This window comes from Manacus candei, unplaced genomic scaffold, assembly GCF_025592945.1.
Source record: "Manacus candei isolate 608988 ecotype Guabito, Panama unplaced genomic scaffold, ASM2559294v1 h1tg000065l, whole genome shotgun sequence".
NCBI lineage: Eukaryota > Metazoa > Chordata > Aves > Passeriformes > Pipridae > Manacus > Manacus candei.
Genome location: NW_026138113.1, coordinates 12,825,194 through 12,846,116, shown reverse-complemented (window position 1 = coordinate 12,846,116; position 20,923 = coordinate 12,825,194). Strand labels below are relative to the sequence as shown.

Sequence of the window (20,923 nt, the reverse complement as noted above, 5' to 3'; positions counted from 1 at the left end):
CAGCATCAGACAGGAATTCCTTCTCAGATTCACCTGCAGAGGTGAATGCTCCTCAGCCAGAACCAACTCAGACAGTGCCCTGGAGGGATGAGAGATCAGAGAGGGGAGGTGGGAGCAGAGCAGCCCAGGGCTGTATCAGGTGACAGCCTGAGGCTGAATGCCCAGAGTGGACACAGCTGAGGACTGACTGCAGTCTCCACACAAGCCCCAGCAGCTGCAAGTACATCTCTGTAGAAAGGGAGAAAATGTTGCCTTTGTTGGATCTTCAGTGATGCATTTCAGGCCTTCTCCACCTATCTGGAGACTATTTTAATTTTCTTTTAAATATCACTCTGACTACACTTACTGAAACAGTGCTTTCTTCTTTTCATATTAAGTGAGCCTAATGTTAGACCAAGATGCAATTTTTTTCCCACAGTCTAATGCTTGAACTGCAACTGAGCTTCTAAATATTTCAGCAATGTCAACCCCAAGCTCTCTTCGCTCACCAAGGAAAACTGCAACTGCCCAAGTAGCCTTCTTTTTATAGAAAGGCAACAGCTCCAGTTCCACCATGCCCTGTTGTCCCTTAATTCATTGAAAAGGCCACTAATCCAGGTTTAGCAGATGCTACATGGCCCATGTACTGGAAACCCCACTTTTCTTGGGCACTGAACATTGTTCTCCAGCCATATGAGGGAACAAGTTAAAAGCTCCATGTCCCTTACAAGCATCCCAGGCTATTTGATCATTCAGATTAGAAAGACTCTAAAGATTATACAGAAAACACATGGGTTTACAGTTAGCTGCTCTGGGCTGTGTGCTTGGTGTGCTCTGTGAAAAGCTTTCTCAACAGAAGCTGAAGCCCTTGTTTTTATCTTTAGTACCCACCTCCCTCACTGGCACTGTGGTCTGCTCCAAAATTCAGTAGCCTCTGGCTACAGATAACCATCCACTAAGTAACCTTAAATGTTATCCTATCAAGGTTAAAAAAGTGTGTTTAAGATTACTTTGGCTTTCAGGTCACATTCTTGCATCCTTCCTGAACTCCTTCTTCCCAGGAGATTTTGCCCGGTGATGGATTCAGTGTGTTTTTCCTCTTGTTCTTTAAAGCCAATTCATTCATCACACTAGGTGGGGTACATTTTTTAAGCACTGGAATGAGAGCTGGTCAGCACAAAACAGCATGCAGGAAAGATAAAATTGTGGTGAAAACAGATCTGGGGTAGTGCTGAGGAAGAGTCCAGAGAAGTGCACAAAAACCTCTCCTACCGAGACCTTGTACCAAGCAGCTCACTGCACCTCCCTCTCAAAAACTCTGTAACCTCAAGTGATGTTTCAGGTATTATGCTGTATTAAGGTTTATTGATATTAACCTGGAATATAACTAAAAAAATTCAACATTTTCTCTCATCTTTGAAGTCTGCTGAGGGAAGGGACCCAAAAAGAAAACTGCTCAATAGCCAGCCTGGATTAGTATTGTCTATATAATGAACCCAACATCATAGACAGGACTTATGACAAGTATTTTTCAAATAATTTTTAATGAACAGTTACTTTTCTCAATATATATTCTCTGTCTCATGGTACCTACCCTTATCCTCTTAACCCTCCCATATAACTGCCAAAGAAGATCTGTTAGAAAATTCAGCTTTCTCTGTTCCTGAAGTCATTGTAAGATATCTCACCATTTACTTCTCATGTTACAACCAAGAGTAATTAGGATGTAATTAACACACATCAAACAAAAATCTACTCATCAGATTACTAAGATACACGTTCCTATTAGAAAGTCCTTGGTCACTGAAGATTTGGCTATTGGGACTGGGCACAAAATCCAGGACATGGAGTTTTCATCTCTAGGCTTAGTCACTGGTGCAAACTGACTGTTTAGAACTCAGGTTGCTTATACAAGATCACAGAATACATTTTGAATTCAGACCTAAAAGCATCATTGAACTATTGGCATAGAAAAAAATTAAACCCTAGAGATAAAATATTTCTGCTGCTGTTAGTTTTCACGTATCACTAATCTACATGATCTGTTATTTAATCTACTAGTGCTATCACTGATTTTAATGGCCCAATGGTAATGATTTTCTTTTAAGCTGTCATTAAATACAGAGAAAAAAATGTCACAGCCTTAGAAGAGACATGAACTGAGCAGGTGTCTGCCTGCTGAATCACACCAGCACACGAGGGGATTACCATATCTTGGGGTACAATAGCTCTTCCTGAGGGGGTTTCAGGTGAGGCAAGGTGAGACACAAACCTTATCTGTTGGAGGAACTGATATACATGGCAAAAGGTATCTTGGATCTCCTCCAAGATCTCCTACTTCTAAAATTTATTAGTATTAAAATACTACAGAAACACAGAAAAATAATTTTCTCCTTTTCCTTACATTTTGCTTTGTTTCCCCAGTAACCAGTTTCTGAAGTGTGGAAAAAAACCAAAACATTCCCAACAGAGAAAAGCTCACTTTAAAGGTACAGGTTTACCATTTTACAACAGTCTATAGCTTGTTTCAGCAAAAGCCCAAACACAATGTGCTTCCTGTCCCCAGCTTTGTTATACAACGGAAATCCTTTCCACAGGAGCATAGATGGGTCAAAACAAACCAGAACTACTGCATTCAGAAAGAAAAAACTTCCCATTCTCACCTATTATTCTATTCAAAGAGTATTTGAGAGCATTTACTGGCACCCAGATTGAATCTTCCCCTTCACCACGATATGTGATTTTTACTGAATGCCTTCAAAAAGCTGAGAAATCAGTTGGTTATTTTCTCTTCAATGAAAATCTCCTCTCATGACCAAGGAGAGGGGACACAAGTCATTCAGTAGGTAAGAACATGCAGCAAATGTCATGGGAAATCCAAGCCTGGGGTAATTGAGCTCCACAGCACCTCCTGCAATGGCAGCCCAGTGTCACCCTGCCTTGGATGGACAGACAGTGCCAGAGAGGACATGTCCCTACGACAGCCCTTAAACCAGAGAACAAAGCAGCACCTGACAGAGTCCAGCACTTAACACACCTCAGCAGCATCCTCAGCTTGGGCTTTTCCTGCTGATGAAGTGCTTTGTGAGTGTTTGTGTCATTTATAGAACCCAGAGCAGCTCACACTACATGGTGCACAAAACAAAATGCTACCAATCCAATTAAAACCAGAAGTCAGCTTCTGCTTTCCAGAAAATGAAGGTATCATTTGATTTTAAACAGTTATAAAGCCTTTAAAATCACCATTGTAGTTCTTACTACTTTCAAAAGATACACTTCCAAGCTGCATCATCCTCCAGTAGTAAAGCAGAAATTCAGATTACCTTACTTATTCCAGCAGTACTAGAAAAGGAAATGGGCCAATTCTTCCCACCATGGTTGTATTATCATAACATTGTGGGTCATAGATCAGAATCCAGAATGAAAAGATCTAAGCCATCCTTAAAGAGATGTGATAAACAAAAACTAGGAAATCGATAAGAAAATTAATAGGAAATAATATTTGAGCTATTCACAGGCAAATTTGTTTCATAGAATCATAGATTGTTTAGTTTGGAAAAGGTCTCTAAGATCATCAAGTCCAACCATCCCCCAGCACTGCCAAGGCAACCACTGATCCATGTCCACAAGTGTCACATTCACTTGGCTTTTAATCGCTCCGGGGACAGGGACTCCACCACTGCCCTGAGCAGTCTGTGCAGAATCCCAGAGTCACTGAGGTTGGAAAAGCCCTCCCAGCCCATGGATCCCCCCTGTGCCCCATCCCCACCTTGTCCCCCAGCCCAGAGCACTCAGTGCCACGGCCAGGCCTTCCTGGGACACCTCCAGGGATGGGCACTCCAAACCTCCCTGGGCACCCCCTGCCAAGGCCTCACCACCCTTTCCAGCAAGAAATTCCTCCTGACATTCAACCTGAATGTTGAATGCTGCAGTTTGAGGCCGTTTCCTCTTGTCCTGTCCCTTGTTCCCTGGGAGCAGAGCCCAACCCCCACCTTGCTAAAACCTCCTTTCAGGTAGTTGCAGAGAGTGAGAAGGTCTTCCCTGTGCATCCTCTTCTCCAGGCTAAAGTTCCAATTCTTCCTTTCCAGTGCTTAACAACCATTTCAGTGATGTTCAGTCACAGAATTTAACATAAAGTCACTTCTAAAGCTTAATTAAGCTACAGCTGGGTAAACAGATAAAAATGTTACCCTAATGCCTGCAACCCCTTGCAGGAGTGGAGAAAAGAGAGCTCTGTAGGCCAAGAACTGAAGATTTCAAACCAATTAGTCATTTGCACAATGTCCAGCACAACAGGGCCCTATTCCACCCTGGACATCCTCATAACCTTCATCAGCAATGGACCCAGCAGGTCTCACCTGCGTTTGTGGCACTGCATGTGTTTTGTAGATGAGGCACCAGTGAAGCTGGAAAGAGGTGTTTTAGCCCTGAAACACAGAGCCCCAGGACAAGCTTCTACATCACACTGTGGCAGGGTGGCTAATGGCACAATCCCTTTATCCCAGAGAGTATTTTTGGCACTATCTATTGTTGCTGGGAAAAATCAGAAAAGCAGGAAAGCTGGATTCAATCACTCAAGATTCCCTGGTCCCACGGGGGCAACTGCCCCCTTCTGCTCTGCACGGGTTTGAGGGCACAGCTCTGCAGCACAGAACGAGCTGGAGGCACTGCAGAGGGAACCAGGGCAAGAGGAAAAGCAGAGGAGCTGCAGGAAGGAGCAGGAGAAGGACGTTGAGTGTGTGTGGACTGGCAGGGAAAACAAAGGAAATGCCATGTGCTGGCTGAAAAAGGAGGGGGTGAGAAGGGAACCCCTCAAGTGCAACACAAAAAACAAATTCTCTACTTTGTGACAGGAATATGTGCAATCATCCAACCATCACCACCTGTTTGGCCCCAGCAATTCCCTTCAAACCAGCATGACACCTTTCCAGTGCAACTGTGCTGCTCTGCCTGACAGGCACAACGTCTCCTACAGAAGAAAGACAGTCTCTGACCCTCCAGCAATAAGTAGAAGGAAGCAAAAATTATTCTGCCACTAAATTCTTCTGGTTATGCAGCAAACCCTACTTGTGCATCTTTATGAACAAGGGAGACACAGCAGGTTCATTTTATCATATTCTAGTTGGTCTCTTGCTCTGGAAAGCCAAAACAAAACCTGGAATTTCTCATTTCCCTGATTGTGAGGCATTAAGCCCTTACTGAATAGTCCAACCCATGCCTACAATTGCTCTTTATTTCCTCTCTACTTCCAGGCTGCCAAATTAAAATAAAGCACAGCATTTTTTCCCATATAACCCAAGACACCTGAACTGATCAAGCACTGCTAAAGAAGTAAATTCACTCTTTCAACTATTATTATAATTGTAATAAGTTGTTTTAAAATGTAAGTTTTTGGACAACTGTTCTTTACAGCCTTGGTAGAAGCTCTTTATAATCACACTTGTGTAATTATCAGAGATCAAGTCTTCTCCAATAGTGTAAAGTGATTTATCATAAAAAACCTCACTTTGTTACAAGCTTTACTATAATATATTAAATATCTCAGCCTGCCCATAGATGCAGCCACTAGGGTACCCAGCATTTTAGTCTCAAGACTGTGAAAATAAACCTCTTTTTTGTAATTATAGCAATATATTTTTTTTTCCTCCAGGTAAGATGGGATGGAAACTCTTTACCATGACAGTCAGAAAGTGCTTGTGTGAAACAAATACAGACAATGTGCTCTTCTATTTTAGCACGAGGCAAGCTGTCCCCTGTTGGGCTGGGCGAGGCATCTTCCAGCACAGGGACATCCCACACAGTCAGGGCTCACTCCACTTGACTGAAACACTCTGAAGAGCCACACCATGTGCATTTTCTCCCCCCACCCAGTTGGACACCACCAAGGAGCATCTCCCCCAGCCAACAGCACATTCCAGGCTGTTGACTCACTGCAGTCACTGCCATTGGGTAGGTGCCTTTGCCTTTCCAACAGCCTCATTTTTAAAATGTGCTCGTATTTAATGCTCACACTTCAGAACACTTCTGCACTCGTTTGCTACGTGCAGCCCTAGTGTGCTAGGGATCCACAGGGATCCACAGGGATCCACAGGGATCACACAAGGGTCACAGAATCCCAGAATGTGCTGAGTTGGAAGGGACCCGCAAGGACCATCCAGTCCAACTCCTGGCCCTGCACAGGCCCATCCCCAGGAGTCACCCCCTGTGCCCCAGAGGATCATCCAAACCCTCCTGCAGCTCTGGCAGCCTTGGGGCTGTGCCCACTGCCCTGGGGAGCCTGGGCAGTGCCCAACCAGCCTCTGGGGGAAGAACCTTTGGCTGAGATCCAACCTGAGCCTGCCCTGACACAGCTCCAGCCATTCCCTGGCTGCTGTCCCTGGTCCCCCCAGAGCAGAGCTCAGTCCCTGCCCCTCCTCTGCCCCTGCCCAGGAAGGTGATGATTAGAAATGGCTCATGTTTCACCCCAGCTCCCTCAAACCAACCTCTCTGACGGTGGAAGGGCAGCACGTAGAAGGATTTCTCATTGTGCTGCCTCACACCTGCAGCTGCCGGCCAAGGTCAGGGAAGGAAACAACAAAATTCTTCACAAAAGCCAGCTCCTTTGTCATCTCAGTGCAACAGGAAACACTGGAAGTGTCTTAAGAAAGTTCTTCTAATGAGATCTGAGCCCAGCCTTTCAGAAGCCAAATACAGATGATCATTGCAGGTCCCTTCCAACTGAATTGGTCCATTTTACCCCACACAGCTTTGAGGAACAAACCCCCTGACATGTGGCTGTTTCAGACCAAGACCCAGGCAGGCCAGGTCCTCACGTTCACAGAGGTTTCTGTGGTGCTTTACAGCACAGGAACAGCCACAGAACTTGGGTTTAAGGGGAGGGAAGGGTCAAGGGTTGGGTCAGACCTGCTCTGGCTGAACTACTCCATCCACCAAAAAATGGCCTGATTCAGGTTCTGTTGCTCTGGTTTAACCTGAGGCAGATTTCAGAGGAGGCTGAGAGTTACTCTGCAACACAAATAATATCAATTACCAGCCATTTTATTTCATAGATACTCAAAGCCCACTTAAAAATACTGCACTCAGTGTGAAAAAAAGGCAAATCCAGTGTTGTAAAATTATGCTTTCTCTCCAAAACAGATTTTTAAAGTTAAATCAGCATAATTTTCTGCTGCATTAAACTGGTGACAAGCCAAAATGGTTGCAAGTCTACTTGAAGTAATTAATGAACATTTATCTTTCTTCTTGTTTATTGTAAATATATCTTTAGAGAATAAATTAATTTTGCAGCACACTTTTTCAGGAGCACTCAGGAAGACAGATCCTAATAGAAGTGTTCATGCACAACCCTTACTAACTAGCAAGATCAATCATTTTTCTATTTCTCTGAGTTTCCAAAATTAATGTAAATCCTGAAAAGTCAAAGCAAAGATTTAACTGTCTTAAATTTCCCATTGTGCTTTTAAATACACATATTCTCTCCTTTGAGATTCTGTTTGAATGTTAGGGAGCAACTCTTACTCTTTTTAATCTCTGTTAAAGTGCACAGGGATGGGCACAGCATAACAATTTGTACGTTCATGAGGAAATATCAGCGAAAGAAATCTGTCCAGCGTGAATTATGAATTCCTAAAGCCCGAGTTTCTTCATTATTCATTACCCATTTTTCATCGAGCAGTACTCCCTCAGTTAGCAGAGCTGCACTGAGATCCTCACAGCTCAGAAGTGTTAGTGTGGGAGACCAGCCCCACACCTCAGCACTGTCAAAGTGACCAATTCACAGGTAACCACAAGATTAAAATTATTTTTCCACTGCATTGCAAAGATCAGTCAGTGAAATATGGCACTTTGTAGACCAAGCCCTTCAGCCTCTGTGACTAGTTTCCCTGATTATTTGCAGGGTATTTCTTTATGCCAGAATTACAAATGGGAATATCCAAACCCAAATCTTCAGATTCCCATCTGATCTGCACCATCCCCATGCTTGAGAGCTAAGAAGCTGTGCAATTATAAACATATTTATTCCATTAAGAATTAAATTCTATTTTATCAGTTCTAGGGAAAGACTGAGACTTATATTCCACATTCCACTGCAATGGCTTAATTCAAACTAGTGCTAATCAGAGCAGCTTCACTGCAGAGGAGACAGCACAGCAGAGAACAGCCTCCAGTGTTTGAGTAAAGGCAAACACTGGCTGCTGTAGCCTCCACACAGATGTCTGAGTTTCAACAGGCTGGGGGGAAAAAATCCATACTGACTGATTTCCAAGCCATTAGGAGTTCTTACACATGCACTCATTGGCTAAGAGGCACAATGCCCACTGCAGCACGGGAGCAATACATGGGGATGGCAGGGATGCACTCAAACCATCTGCATTTGCACAGCACTTGGCAGCAACACCAGCAGTGAGGCAGCCCGGGTCTGGGGGTGCAATAAAGGGACTGGAGAGAAATGAGTAAAAGTCACTGAACCAATTTACGAGGCATTAGTGCTCTGGCTTTCACACTTCAGCCCCTCAGCAAGAATTCTTTGAGAGCAGCTCCCTCTACCCTGCTCTTGGCAAGCACTCAGGCAGGCTCAGCTCAAGCAGGCTCAGCTCAGGCAGGCTCAGCTCAAGCAGGCTCAGCTCAGGCAGGCTCAGCTCCAGCAGGCTCAGCTCAGGCAGGCTCAGCCCAGGCAGGCTCAGCCCAGCCATACGTCCACCAGAAGTTGTAGAGAAGGCACAGGCACCTCCTTCCCTTCTCCCATGTGCATTCTGACAACACAAACCAGCCTGGAGTGCCATGCCCCTGGGAGAAGGGTGGCAGTGAGTTGGCAGTGGGGTCCATCTGACACATGGGGTGGGAGCTGTGGAGTCTCACAGCCCATCTGTGGTGTTGCACAGCCTGGACCCCACGTCTGGCACTCCCCCAGCCCATCACAGCACTCACACACGGATGGCAAGGTGTCCCAGCCTCTCTCACATGGATGGCAGGGTGTCCCAGCCTCTCATATGGATGGCAGGGTGTCCCAGCCTCTCATATGGATGGCAGGGTGTCCCAGCCTCTCATATGGATGGCAGGGTGTCCCAGCCTCTCATATGGATGGCAGGGTGTCCCAGCTTCTCTCACATGGATGGCAGGGTGTCCCAGCCTCTCATATGGATGGCAGGGTGTCCCAGCCTCTCATATGGATGGCAGGGTGTCCCAGTCTCTCACATGGATGGCAGGGTGTCCCAGTCTCTCCCCACCATGGAACCATATTCCAGGGAGCTCTGGCCGGCCCTAAATGCAATGTGCCACCCAGCTGGGGTGACACTGCCTGCTCCAAGCAGGACCACAGCTGTGCAGCAGGAGACAGCACGTGTGTGTTTGTATGTGTGTATGTTCATGTGTGTGTGTGTCTGTGTTCATGTGCATGATCATGTGTGTCTGTGTTCATGTGTGTGTGCTGTGCATGTTGTATTTGTGTGTGTTTGTATGTGAGAGTATTTGTGTGTGTTTGGGGTGGAGTTTGTGTGTGTTTGTGTGTGTCCATGCATTTGTGTGTGTATGTGTGTCTGTGTGTGTATCTGTGTCTGTGTGTCTGTGTATGTGGTTTTGTCTGTGTATGTCTGTGTGTTTGTGTGTTTGTGTATCTGTGTGTGTGCTGTGTCTACCTGTGTGTATCCACGTGTGTGCATTTGTGTCTGTGTGTGTCTGTGTGTCTGTGTGTGTGTGTTTGTGTTTGTGTCCATGTGTGTCTGTGTCTGTGTTTGTGTGTATGTCCATGTGAGCATATCTGTGTGTGCGTGTCCATGTCTGTGTGTGTGTGTGTGTGTCTGTGTGTGTGTCTGTGTATGTGTGTGTGTGTTTGTGTGTGTGTCCATGTCTGTGTCTGTGTGTGTGTCTGTGTATGTGTGTGTGTTTGTGTGTGTGTCCATGTCTGTGTCTGTGTGTGTGTGTCTGTGTATGTGTGTTTGTGTGTGTCCATGTCTGTGTCTGTGTGTGTGTGTCTGTGTATGTGTGTTTGTGTGTGTCCCTGTGTGTCTATCTGTGTCTGTGTGTCTGTGTATCTATATGTCTGTGTGTCTGTGTCTGTGTGTCTGTGTGTGTGTATCTGTGTGTGGGGGTGTGTCTGTGTGTGTCTGTGTATGTGTGTGTATCTATGTGTCTGTGTGTGTGTGTTTCCATGTGTGTCTGTGTGTCTGTGTGTGTGTTTCCATGTGTGTCTGTGTGTCTGTGTGTGTGTTTCCACGTGTCTGTGTGTGTGTCTGCATGTGTGTCTGTGTGTTTTACCCTCTATGGTAAAGCCAGGAGAAGGGAGGGGTGACTGGTTTTGTGGGACACCCACGTCACTGGCATGACTTCACACACGGAGATTAAACCACTGTAGCACTGGCAGCTCAGTGGAACAGATGAAAGGAAAATCCAGACACTTCAAGGGGCATCAAGGAAAGCATTTGAGATATGGGTCATCTCATGTCCTGTAAACACCCAGTGCAGCTTCCCTTCAGGAACTTAAACGTTTATTTGCAGACTCTGCCAGGGAACAAAGCACGAGTGAGACACGTCCCTTCTCTCGCCAGTTTATGAGGGGATGTGGTGGGTGGGGAAAGACCCTGAGATGAACAAAACCCCAGCACAGCCCTGAGAGCAACCCAAAGTGACCTGCTCTTTGTAGCACCCTGCTCTTTTCACCCCAACACTGTAAAATCTTACTCTCGAGATAAAACTCCCTCTGTACTTGACTGGCCACATGAATCCCAGTACAGCAGAGGTATCTGTGTGCTGCAGCTTTTGGGATGATGGCTCTCCTGTGTCTAGAATGGTTATTTGGTATATAGGTTGCAGTTCAAGCAATAATCTGACTTTTCATCTCCCCTGAAGCTCTCACAGAACAGTAAGATGCATAAAAAATTAGATTTCAGCTTTTTTTGAAAGAAAAATCAACATTATTTTGACCTTTTTGAAAATCATCTTCTGTTTCAGAGCTTCCTGGCAGACATTTAACTGTCAACGAAGTCAAGCAGCCAGTGCTGCTGAGTGCAGGGACCGAGATCCACTGCCCTTGGTCATCCCACCACTGGAGTCAGGAGCTTGTAGGCTGAGGGGAAAATGGGGAGAAAGCCATATGAAAGCCAGGATCAGGATGGGCACACAGCTATGTAAACAGTGTAGGAAGGAAAGGGTTTGGGGAGCACAGGCAGGGCTCACACAGAGGGAAATCTCCACAGTCCCTCCTGCCTCAGCAGCCCCAGAGCATCACCTTTCCACTGCCTGCTGCATACTCTGCTTCTGGTTATTTTCTGAATTAACCCCACAGTCATAAAGAGTGTTTGCACTGCAGACTCTACCAAAAATTAAGATGGATATTATCCCTCTCATTTCATCTCTTCTACACCAAAACATGACCTTCCTATTTACACTACCAGTCAGAGGTGGAAGCTGGGCTGCTTCGACAAACAACCAGCAGAGTTACTGAATGAAAGGTGATGATTTTCATCATTTTTGTTTCAGTGGGAGAAGAGATTGTGTTGGTTTGGGGTTCTATTTTAAGAGACATGCCAATTAAAGCAGATATGTTCTTTGTGTGAAAAAGATTTCACTGAAATCAAGATTGTTTGTCAGAAACCTTTGTGGAAATTTTTCCTGCTCTTCAAACTGAAATCACAGATGAAGGTCAGGGTGCCTGAGTTAGCCTGCAGGCTTGCTTGTTGCAAATTCCTGTGGATTGTGTGTCTTCACTGCACAAATCAAAGGGATTCATGATTCCTTCCTTTCAGCTCACTGGTGACGCAGTTCCATTTTACAGCTCCTGCTCAGAGTGTCACTGAGCTTTTGTACAAAGCGGGTGCATTTTCTGCCATCTGTTTTTTCCTGTCATTTCCAAACAAGGAAACAAGATCATTTGGGATCATTCCCTGCTGAACATTTTAGAAAAAAACCCTGCAGTCGTTAGTCTTTATGCAGCCAGAGGTCTCATACTTGATGAGAGATTTACCTGATTAAGGAGTACAGAGTTGACCCTTCCACAAGAGATCTAATTTAATGAAATGCATATGGTACAGCCATAACAGTGCTCTGGAAACATCCCAGAAAATGCTATTGCATATCCCCAGCAAACATCCAGTTCCACCAGCTTTAACTAAAATTCCTCAGCAGTTTTTTAAGTACAACTTCTACTTAAAAAAAAAATAAAAAAAAAAAGTAGTCAGAGCTACATTCTTTTGTTTAACAAACCTGACAAAAGGAAGCTGAGTCAGACTCCCTCCAGGATACACACCTCAAGCTGTGACAAAAAGGAAACCAGTTACCAGGTGGAAATGACTAAGAGCACTGCACTGCCCTGATTAAAAGGCCCAGAAATAACAACACAACCTGCTGCAGAGATTATGCTTTCCACATGGAGCAGTAATTGTTATTTTTTAAACTTTAAGTAATATTTCTTCCAGAGAGCCTTCAGACAACAGTCAGATGCAGTTGCACATTTCAAATGGGAGGGATTTTACCACGATTGTCTGAGCTGTTCAAAATGAGCATTTGGGGTTTATTTTCATAACTGAAGGAAAGCTTATGCTCTCCTATAATTCCTGACTGGTCAGAAAAACACTGACACAGGGTTACTGCTGTGACTGAATTTCAAACCTTGGCAGACCTTCACTTGCACAGTGTCTGTAATGGTCTGAGTTTAACAAGACAGACTGCTAGGTCTAACCTTTATAAACTGTTACAAAAGCATTCCTGGGCTCTATTGCCAAGGGTAAAGCCCTTCCCCAGTGAGAGTCAGATAGTAGGACATTGCTTTTGAGAATCAAAATCCTTAGTTGCAGCTGTGTCAATAGCTGTCTTTGGTTTCAATGACTGTGCTTATTAAGAAGGGCTTATTTATCATGTGGAATTTCACCACAAATGGAATTACTTGCAAAAAGAGAAATCGCCATGGGCTGCTTTACCAACTTTACTGGGATTTGTGGTGGTTAGGGAAGCAATGAATGTGTTCCTGCAGCTGTGGTTTCCATGAATTCTTTGAGGAGACCTCCACAGGCCCTGATCAGAGGGGGCAGAGAACAAGCACTACAGTGAAAACCTGAAACCAGCTGTAACCAAGAGCTGTCACCACTGCAGTCAGCCTGCCTGGCTGCAAGGGAGGAACTGGAGCTTCAGCTCACCTGACCAGCCTCTTCAGCAGCAGACAAAATATAATTCTGAAGGAAGATGCAAGTTTTGATGTCACATTTATTCCGTGCAGGTACCAATCCTATTAACTTGCACTGACCCACTCACAGGTGTCTGTGCAAGGGAGAGCAGGCAGGTTCCACAGACAGCACAGTGCATGAGGGCTCTGTTTCTGCCCAATATAACACATTATTCCCCTCAGCAGGAGCAAGATGACAGTTATTACTTTAGATTCCCAGAAAAGTCAAATTTAAACTATGCACAAGCACCTTCAAAGCAGAGTTGAGTTTTATCCCCTTATTCAAAAAGGGAAGACTGTTTTAAAATTTACTAGCATAAGTAGTCTGGCAGATTGCTCAGACACCTGCATTTAAGTAGCACAGGCTAACATCATAAAGTTTCATAGAAAGAGATGCTGCTCTGAACCAGACAGAGCTAAGCCATGTGCCACAAAGTCCCAAAACAGCAGCTAATCAACATCTGTGGGAAAAGCTCATGGAAAGAAGCAAATGATCCAGTAGGGGCAGCTGGATATAACATGGAAAGCTCATACAGTAGCACTGAACTGACCAATGAAAAAGGCCTGGTTGCATTTGGGAAAGAGAGCAGGAGGAAAATACTGTGAAATTCCAAGGAGATAACTATCACTCCTTTTATTTGTGCCACCATCTCCATCTAGGAGTCACAAAGACAGTGGAAAGTTGTTAGATGTTATTGTTCCTATTCACTTTCACAAGTCAAGAGTTCATACACAAAATGAGGCACCTAAACAGTAAGTGTACCTGCCAATATTGTCTGATCATGCACAGGATTTTTCCCATTAGCAGACCTTGGTGTGAATTAATAATATGTTGTTTAAAACACTACCCCCATGCTTGCAAAAGGCACCAGTCATCAAGGAGTTTTTCCAAAGTCTATTGCTTTGGCCCTAATGATAAAGAGAAATAAATCTGGAAGTCTCAACCCTACAAGCAAACCTGCTTGCCAACATTTTCAGTCAGCAGCTCTGAAATGTGGTGACATTCACTGCCTAGGAGGGACAGCAGGGCAAATGCCAAAGGACACGGGGTGCTCTGAGCCATCAGGAGCTTTGCTGCCCGTTGGAATGGGCTGCAAGGATGGATTCTTCATTCCATAAAATCTCAGTGGACATTTGCTCACAGCCAGAAAGAGGACTTAAAGAATCAGTTCAGCAGAGATGTAATCTCTAAAGCATACTGGGGAAGGGTCTAGATCATAAATCAGGTTTCTAAAATTTCAGTGGAAGTGTCTTCCTCAAAGCTCATAAATGGTTTTCAGTTATTCTACTGAGCTCTGAAAAAGAGCATGTGAAAAGGCCTTTAGAAACTTTCTCATTTGTTTCCTTGAACTTTTCAGTAGAGATTAAACAAATCAGGTAATACAGAGCTCATGTAGCAGGTATAAAACAGACCTGGATAACCTTGGCCTATGAGATGAGCTCAGTGATTAGAGCAGGGTGCTAATGGCACCAGGATGTGGGTCCAACACCCTACAGGCCATTCCCTTAGGAGCTGGACTAATCCTTGTGGGTCCTTTCCAGTCAGAATATTCTGTGAAATACAATTCTGTGAAACACTGGGGTTTCCTTCTTTCCTTTCTGAGCAGTGGAGATGATGAGCTCCCTTCCCTTGCCCTTTGTTTAGAGCAGCTGAGCAGCTCCCAGGCCCACAGACAGGGACATCAAAGGCTTTGGGACGGTTGTGAATACATTTGCAAGGGTAAATCATCTCTGGGCCTGCTGTCTGCTGCAGGCACCAGATTATCAGGGAGCTGCATCCTGATCAGATAGCTGAGCTTCCCTGGAAAACTCCTATCAGCATCCTCCCTGCCCCTCGCTCAGCAGTGACACAGCAAGGGCTGGTTTTTGTGTGAGGAAACTGGACTCTGCTTGGGCTCCTTGCATAAGACTTTGAAAAATGTCATCTCATTATTTGCTTAATTTTTTTTTTTAATAATTAATGTAACTTTTTTTTTAAAGCCATTCACTTTTGCTGCTGTACATCCTAGAAATGTGAAAAAATCTGACCAACCTCAGCCTTCTGGCAAGCCAAGGGAAATCAATGCCAGCACCTGTGCTGGACTGTGATGACAAATAGGAGCAAGAGAATATATAACTGTGGAACATTATTAAAAATTTAATTTAATAATTAAAATTATTAAATCCCACTTAAGATACATTGAACATTTGCCTACATTTACTGTAAGTCGTTCAAAAAAGAAAGTTTTGAGTTAAGTCCCACACTTCTCAGTTTTCTTCTGCATTATTTAGTAAAAAAATTCCTCCTCCATTTGTACTGCACAATGCCAGAGCTACACCTTTGTGTTCAGTTCAACGGGCAGAGGGGATCAGGAACAGGCAGGGGGCTCTGAAGAATCCATCACAGTCCCACAGAAGGGTCTGGGCACTCAGCACAGGCTGGAGAAAAGCCCACTGGTCCATCAGGAGACCCCCACACCTGTATTTTAGTGAAATTCCCCCACTGCCACTGCCCCACGGTCACCCTCAGAAATGTAACCCAAACGCTGCAGCTTTCCCTTCTGTCTGCTCTGAGTGCTCTCCAGGCTTAAAACTCACCATAATCAAGATGTTACAAATATTTTCTCCTTCTAGAAGGCCCACCTACACTGTCTTGTTTCCAGGGTTTTCACTTTACATGTGAAAAATCCTGTTAAATTTCATTTTTACGTTCAGGGTTGATAGGGCTTTAGAGGAACTCAGTCTCATTCGTATGAGGGCTCTACCTTTTTGGCTTCCAGGTATAAAAATCCTCCAAACTTCTTTGAAAATCCTGTTTGTGCAAAACAGACATAATTTGTGCTGATCAAATATCAGACCCTGAAAGTACCATTCAGATTTGCAACTCCTAAAGCTCTTTCTGAAACAATACTAAATAACACACCAACTTTGGTCTTTCTCTCAGAGCCAGTTTCCTTTTATTCAGCTCCCTCATTAGAGTCACTCACAAATAAGTAGATATAGCAATAATAAGGCTAAGTTTATCTTGTTTCCTTTTCCTCCACTCCCTTTTCTCACTGTATTGCTAAAACTTGGAACAATAACAGGATGCCGGGATGCAGGGTGGGAAAAGGCTGACTCCCAGCTGGAAAACCTTGGAGACTGGAGAGCTGAACACTCCCAGTATTGCTTAACGAAAAGAGAAGTGGATTTTGCTATTTGATCTTCATTTTTTGTGTACTGCTTAACATTTTGGGATACTGTTGATTCGAGTTTGCCTGATCTGGGGACAAACCGAAGCTTCGCCAGCTCTGACTCAGGTAAGAGATAAATGTTATTTGCTGTCCTTCAGCTGTGAAGTTCATTGCAAAGGTTTTTTACCTCCACCAAAATTATTTTCTAATGTGTAAAATAGTTTAAGAAATACCAGCAAACAGGCTCTGAATTTTATATACAACCACAGATCCCTTTGGGCCTCACATCAAGGGCACTCACACCAAGTGCAGACAACAGTAGAGCTGTTTACAACTGACACTGTAAGAGGAAAATCTCTGACTAACTTGGGCTATAATACAATACTCCCAGGTTGTTTAAAAGAAGAGACATTTCATGATTTTTTGGAGGAACATTTAGATTATGTTGTTGATGCGCATTCATAATGGAAAAGGGACAGAAATGATCCTGCAAATTGCACCTGTAAACCCTTTAGGAAAGGATTTCCCTTGTGGTGTGGACAGTTACAGGTCCAGAACTGTTTGGAGGGAGCAGGTGTGTGTTGGGTTATGATTTGGTGTAACAGGTTTTATTATCAGGTGGCTGTTTGGGCACTGCCCAGGCTCCCCAGGGCAGTGGGCACAGCCCCAAGGCTGCCAGAGCTGCAGGAGGGTTTGGATGATCCTCTGGGGCACAGGGGGTGACTCTGGGGCTGGGCCTGTGCAGGGCCAGGAGCTGGACTGGATGATCCTTGGGGGTCCCTTCCAACTCAGCACATTCTGTGATCCTGTGATTAAAGTGGGGGTGTCTTGGTATCTGTCTTTGAGGTGCCACGGCTTTACTGTGCCCAGTGCCAAGAGGTGACAGCCACCATGTACCAGCTTTGGCACATCGCTCCTGCCAAGAGATTTATTTAAGGCTTAGAGGGGAGTTTACATAAACAGGTCAGTGATTTTGTCTCCTAAACTCAAGTTTAAAGTGGCCCAGGTGCTTTAGCACCCTAATCCTGGGCTGCCAGGTTTTACAGACCCTGTTCTAAAAGACCAGCAATTCTTATTTCAGAGGTTTCTTGATCTCAGTGGTCCAAAATGACCTACTTTTTCTGATGAGGTATTTTATGAGCAGTGGCTTGATACAAAAAGTTGGTTGAAAAGGCTTTTATCTTATCCTAAAGCTATTGTAACAGGTCCCTGAACTAACAAGCTCCCTGTACAGCCTGCAGAGATGAAGCATTTATGCATAAGAGATGAACTGATTGTGTTTTTTTCTGTAAGAACTCTATGCTGTAATAGTGTCAGTGTGCACAGTACCTCACTGTGCTGGTTGTCACACTGTAATAAAGATAAAAGTAGGAAAGAAATGCAAGGAAAAAAATGTGGAAGATGAATCTCTGCAAGAAAATCTCTTGCATTCTTAGCTACCAAAGACCTTCCAAGTTGGCTGCTACTGCAGTTAACAAAGGCATAGTTAATCAATGTGTCCCTGCCTCCACTGATTATAAATCAATAGATCAGCATTTGTAAAAGCACACAGTATTACAGATGTTCATGTAGGATAAAATATTAGACAAAAGCAAGGATGCTCCAGTGATTTACAAAAGCTTCTCATCTTAGGTTAATTTGTGCCTTGTAAGAACAGTTCACAGAAATGCTGACTTGCAATTTATCTGCAGTATCTCCAGGAGGTACTTTTTATCCTTAAATAAAGGGTGACCCACAAGAGAAAAGGACACTGGATTAATTTAGCATATGAAAGCCTTAGAATAGTAAAGTATACCATAGAGAAGAATGTGAAATTACAAACAATAAAACAAATTAATTTGAAAGCAAAATATAAACTCCATTAACAAATCATTCCTGCTTTGCCCACAAACCTGGCTTTGTTTTTCAGGCTGCTACAGCAGAAGTATTTCCCAAAGCTTTGCTTTAGCATAGGACCATAGAACTCTTTTTCAAACATTTTAAAACTAATGCTAATGCTGAAATTGTGCCATGAAAGGGATACCTGTCCCTCAGCAATGTGCAGCTTGCAGGGTGGGAGGTGTGAGGCAGCTGGGGCAGAGCAGAGTTAACAGGTCTGATGCCAGGTTTGCTTCACATCCTGCCTCTGCTGAGGGAAACTGCACTGAAAACAGGATACAGGCAAAAATCCTGGGGCATGGTTTAGAAGCTGCTCTGATTTACAGCACTTGTGGAACAAAGGCCTTCAGTGCACAGCTGTAAATCAATTACTTCAATTAATATTTCAAATGAAAAACTTTTTTTTAATTATTTTTTCTTATCAGGGTATGTGTCTACACACCTACAGGTTTAAATCAGGCCAGGCAATATTTTATATTTTCTAAAAGAACAGAGGTTCACAGAGTCCAGATAAAGGATTAATTCTAACACCTGAGCTTTCTATAAGGCAACTCATGATATTTCTGGGTTTTGCTTAGGTTCCAGAAGTTTAATTCAGAGTTTCAAATGTTAGTACCAAGAACAAAATAAGAAGTTCCTTGTTTTTGTGAGAAAATTTGTTGGACATGAAATTATTTTGGTGTAATTTTTTTTAAAATAAATGTCTTTCCCCCTGTTATCCTTGTGAGTTTACAAACCAAAAACCCCTCCAAGTCTAGCCCTGATGTGTCTGGTTTCCATTCTATCCAGGAACAGCAGACAGTGATTATTGTGTAAACTGGAGGTTTGCTAGGGCAGAGATGCCCAGCTCACAATGACTAGAACAATTCCCCACACGTGCTTGTGAAGAGCTGAGCAGAGTCTGAGCTTGGAGAAGAGACCTTGGCAAGCCCAGAGCTGGATCCTTGTTTGATCTGTGATAAGAGTTTGTTGATCCCCCCATGGATCCCAGTTCAGCCCCCACTCCATCCCAAGGGCCTGTGCAGGTGGATCAGCACTGCAGACACACAGAGCAGAGAACACTCTCCTGTCAGGTCATGGCCAGGAGCCCCCACTTTGGCTGCCAAGGAACTTGCAGGCATCCTTTTCCAGAGCCTGTCCAAGCACAGAGCCCACTGCAGACCCAGGGATCCCACCAACTGATGCAGGGAACAAGGATGGGCAAAATCAATGTACATCTGTCAAGGAAACTTGCCTGCCCACCACCCCGGAGCCACTCTGGCAGCCACACTGCCACCCCCAGACTGGCACTGCTGGGACAGGACCCCTTCACAGCAGGGGCTCCAGGGGCCAACAGGTCCTGCTGGACTCCCCACACCCCCCCCCCCACTGTCAGACCAGTTTCCTCACCAGTTCCACCCCAGTTTTCCCATGGCAGAGCCTCAGTTGTCTCATTCCATAAAGCTATTTGTGCCCAGTGCAGTACCACAGAAACAGCCCAAGCTGTCACCTCCCAAACAAAGCAATTCCTGGGCTGTTCTCCCCTCCCAGTCCAAGCACACCAGAGTCTGGAGCCCTCAGTTGGCTGGGGCACATGTACCTGTGCCCTTTGTTATGCACAGGCCTCTTGCCTGGGGCTCCACTCATCTCCCACCCCCAGAGCCCACCCTGAGCTGCCCCTGAGCCCCCTGCCCTGAGCCCCTTGACACACCCTCATTGCATGTGCTGCCCACCTCCCAAACTGAACCAGAATCCCTCAGAATCACATTCTGAGTTGGAAGGGAATGGCCCATACAGGGGTCAAACCCACGACCTAGGTGTCATTAGCACCCTGAGCTCGTCTCAGGGTCACTGCAGTGAGCCTGACCATGAAATATGGGAAAATTAATACAAAATTTGGAAGAACCTGTTTGCAATTCTTCAGTGCAGGAATACAAATTTGCCCTTCCATTTGATTTCCACACACCTTCATATGAATTTCAGATTTGCCAACAAGAATGGAACTAGCCATATATTGAATGGAAGGTTTTGCTGAATATTTTAAGTTTTCTCATACTTCTGAAGTGGATGTTGTTTGTGCCATGAGTCTGTTTAATACACATGCTGCTACACACATCTCTTGGGCAGGCAGTGAGATTTGGGGCCCAGCCCTTCTGGGTGCTAAATAAACCCCATGGAGGTTCACAGGGCCTGGAGCAGTTCAAGAGCTGTGATTTTCAGGGCTGGCAAAGACAGGAGAAGGGCACAGGGACAACTAATCCATCCATTGCACTGTCTACACTTCAGTTTTGCTACCCTGAGACTATGCCAGTAAATATTTACAACCAGTAAACCAGAGGCAAGCAGGTGCAGGGACACCAGTAAGTATTTTTGTGTCAGACAGACAGCAAAACTCTTAGAAAAGATTAGCAGCTGAAAGTGTTTTCAAGTATTTTCTATGAAGGCCCAGAACTTACAGTGAAAAATGACTGGTATTTTAGAGGTTACCTGGGACACACTGCAGAAATGGCACATGTACCTTCCCAAAGAGCAGCAGAGAGCAAAGAGTGTTCTTGTGTCCTGACACTGCTGTCTGAATGCGAGGGGGTACAGAGCACTGTCACAGGCAGAGGTAGAGCAAAACCAAAATTGTTTTAAATCTTCATTTTCAAAACCCAAAGAGGTCAGTTCTATTGTCCCAGTCTAGTTGTCATCAAGATCCTTCTGCTCCTGTCCAACTTCACCAGCCAAAACTTGAGGAGAAAGAGCCCCCATTTCTATTATACATTCCTTTAAAAAGCCT

At 44.5% G+C, this 20,923-nt stretch overlaps 1 protein-coding gene across 3 annotated transcripts in view; it reads left to right on the top strand.

Annotated features, from left to right (window-relative positions):
- The first annotated feature begins 16,184 nt into the window (after nt 1-16,184).
- CDH5 (cadherin 5) overlaps nt 16,185-20,923 on the top strand; it is a 29,758-nt gene continuing 25,019 nt past the window's right edge. For 2 of the 3 annotated variants that reach the window (XM_051805779.1, XM_051805781.1), the window contains exon 1: nt 16,185-16,410. The gene's annotated coding sequence lies outside the window, so the exon portion shown is untranslated. The remainder of the gene's footprint in view (nt 16,411-20,923) is intronic. The other variant, XM_051805783.1, reaches the window with a different exon arrangement.